The sequence below is a fragment of the Tupaia chinensis genome, unplaced genomic scaffold (assembly GCF_000334495.1).
Source record: "Tupaia chinensis unplaced genomic scaffold, TupChi_1.0 Scaffold000542_1, whole genome shotgun sequence".
Classification (NCBI taxonomy): domain Eukaryota; kingdom Metazoa; phylum Chordata; class Mammalia; order Scandentia; family Tupaiidae; genus Tupaia; species Tupaia belangeri.
This window is the reverse complement of record NW_006160055.1, coordinates 13,729-16,450: the sequence shown is the minus strand read 5'-3', so window position 1 is coordinate 16,450 and position 2,722 is coordinate 13,729. Positions and strand designations below refer to the sequence as shown.

Sequence of the window (2,722 nt, the reverse complement as noted above, 5' to 3'; positions counted from 1 at the left end):
TACAACAAGAGGGTGGCAGACTAGAGTTCAAAGGCACCGGTTTATGGCAGCTAATAAACTCCAGGTGGACTCCATGCCCCTGGGGTGGAGTGTGGACAGGAAGGGCACAGGAGCCCATGGGGCCTTCTCTAAGCGGGAGTCCTGCTGAGGAGAACACCCCTCTATGGGTGCCAGTGTTCCTGGAGGGGCCCCAGGTCTGAATCCCTGGCCCTGCATCCCTGGGTTTGGAGCTCCTGGAATTCAGGAGTTCTACACCTTCTCCCCTATGAACTATTCCCCCATGAAAGGAGTAGGGACAGTCAAGCCTCCTCTTGGTTGACGGGAGGAAGAGTCCAGGTGTCCACTCCCACTGCTGTCACAGGCTTGGCGAAGCTGCGGGTCCTCTCTGCTCACCACATCCCTGTGCAGCTCAGAACAGCACCACTGAGTCCGAGAGTACCAGCCATGCCGGGATAGTACTGTTCGCCTGAGCTCACGGCCCGGGCCACCCATCCCTGGTGCTTGCCAGGAGCCAAGGGTGGGGCTCGTCAGTTCCTGCTGTCAGGCTGTCGCTGGGCTCTGGGCTCCCAGGGACCAGGCAGGCACCTGCCTCCCCACCCCCTTGCCCTTTCTCTCTCTCTGGGGCCCTATCTTCCCTTATATGGTGAAGGCAGTTCCTAGAGGGGGGGTGGGGACAAAGGTCGCTCTCCTGCAGCCAGCTTGCCACAACTCCCTGAGATCTCCCAGGTGGCAGCCGCCTCCTCCAGACAGGTAAGGCAACCTGGTGGGGACATAGGAGCAGGGGTGGTGGGAGGAGACAGGGACCCCTTCTTCTCACCAGCAGCTTGTGGCCTCCGGTAGCACTTTGGCGCAGGCTTGCCCAAGGGCACTGGCGAGTGGGCAGAGCAAGGAGCCAGTGTGTCTGTCCTCAGCCTCCGAGGAGAGATTGTGCAGGCCCTGCCCCAGAGCTGCTCCTCGGTCCCCCACCTGTGGCTAGCCCCCACCCTGCCTTTGGATGTGAACCATCCCAGACTGCCCTGGCCTGAGGCATGGGACTATTCTGGGATATCTAGCTTAAAACTGGGATGATCTGGGCACACCAGGCCCTCACTCTCTCCCCCTCCAGCCCATCACGTTGACCATTTCTTCCCTATTTTAAAGGGTTTCTTTCTTAAAGGGTTTCTTTCTCTGTACCCCCATTCCCCCGACACTCCTGGGACCTCAAGGCCCTCTTCTCCTTGACCCTAGAGTGTGAGCAACAGCCGCCAGGAGCTGAATGGCAAAGACAGAGGGAGGGGACCGGGGGCAGCAGGGTCATGGGTCCTGTCCCTGCCCGGCCACTCTAGCAGGCACTTCTGCCCCATCTCCCCCTGTAGCAACCTCCTCCCTGGACTCCACAGCCACTGTGGCCCTGCTCAGCTGAAATGGGGGGGAGCCAAGTCCAGACCAGGCCTTGGAACACACTGGCTGCCTCTTCCAGGATGTCAGGTCGGACATCCTGCAGACCTGGGGACAGGAGGGGCTGGACAGTGTCCACTCCCACTGCTGTCACAGGCTTGGGGAAGCTGCGTGTGCTCTCTGCTCGCCACATCCCTGTGCAGCTCAGAACGGCAGCACTGGGCACTGAGAGCCATGGCAGGGCTCCGCCTCTCAGCCCTGCAGCCAGGCTACAGGCAGCAGATAAGAAAGGGGTAGCGGAGCCTGGGGAGACAGGTCCCTAGTTGCTCCAGGGCCCGAGAAGGTCCTCCTTCCATTCCACAGCTCAGCCTTCAGCGTTTTGTTTGCTGAGCGCCCACTGTGCGCTGGGAGCCGAGGGTAGAAAGGCAAACACGTCTTGACCTTGGAGCTGGGGGATCTCAGAGTTCAGAACGGGTCCTTTCATTGCCCAGTGGACAGGGGCCCTGAGGCTCTGGGGCTCCTCATTCAGCTTGAGGATTCTGGGAAAGTCTGGAAGAAATGAGACCTGGATGAATCTGGGCAAGAGTGACACAAGTGGGGACGGGCAGAGAGGGCATGCCCCGGGAGGGGGGAGCAGCAGGGCAGGCAGGGATGAGAGGCAGCGAGCAGTTGTCATTCCGGAAGCCAGGGTGCCAGCAGGGGGCGCAGGGGCGTGCCGGGGAGGAGCCGGAAGGAGTCCAGGATGGTGCATGGGGGAAGGACTCGGTTGCCCTTCTCTGGTCTGGGGACCTAGAAGCCAGGGCACCAGGATTGAGGGGAAACCAGTGAGTCCAAGTTGACAGTGCATATCCCAGCTGGGGCCTGTGCTGGGGGGTGGGGAGTGGGGAGGGAGGGGCCATAGTCCCCGCAGTATTTCAGGGAAGACAGGAGAGCTGTGGAAACCTGCTCTGGCCAACACGGGTAGGGGCAGGAGCAGCTGTAGGGGACTCCTGGGGTAGGCGGGCCCCCTTCAGAGCCTGCTCAGGGTCCCTTTGCCCTCTTTCTGATCTGGCTGCTGCAGGCCCGCAGGGAGAGGAGCAGACCCCGAACCCCCTGATGAGCAAGAAGCCCTCCTCATGTCTATCCTTGGTCCCCTTGCTGCTGCTTCACTCCTAGAATCAGCGTGTGTCCCTGTGTAGACTTCAGAGATCCTCATCCAGTTGATCTTTATCCAGAGGAAGAACTGGAGTCCATGTTCATACAGCTAGTGATGCCCGGAGTCTGCTGGGAGGAAGGGGGTGGAGACAAAGGCGGTGATGAAGTCAACAGAAAGCATTGTCTTCCTTTGTGCCCAAATTGGTTCTGC

General features: G+C 60.4%; 1 protein-coding gene across 1 annotated transcript in view; it reads left to right on the top strand.

Annotated features, from left to right (window-relative positions):
- Nucleotides 1–672: 672 nt before the first annotated feature.
- VIL1 (villin 1) overlaps nucleotides 673–2,722 on the top strand; it is a gene marked incomplete at its 3' end in the record, with an annotated part of 14,017 nt that continues 11,967 nt past the window's right edge. Inside the window, 1 exon segment of the mRNA XM_006157462.2 lies at nucleotides 673–750.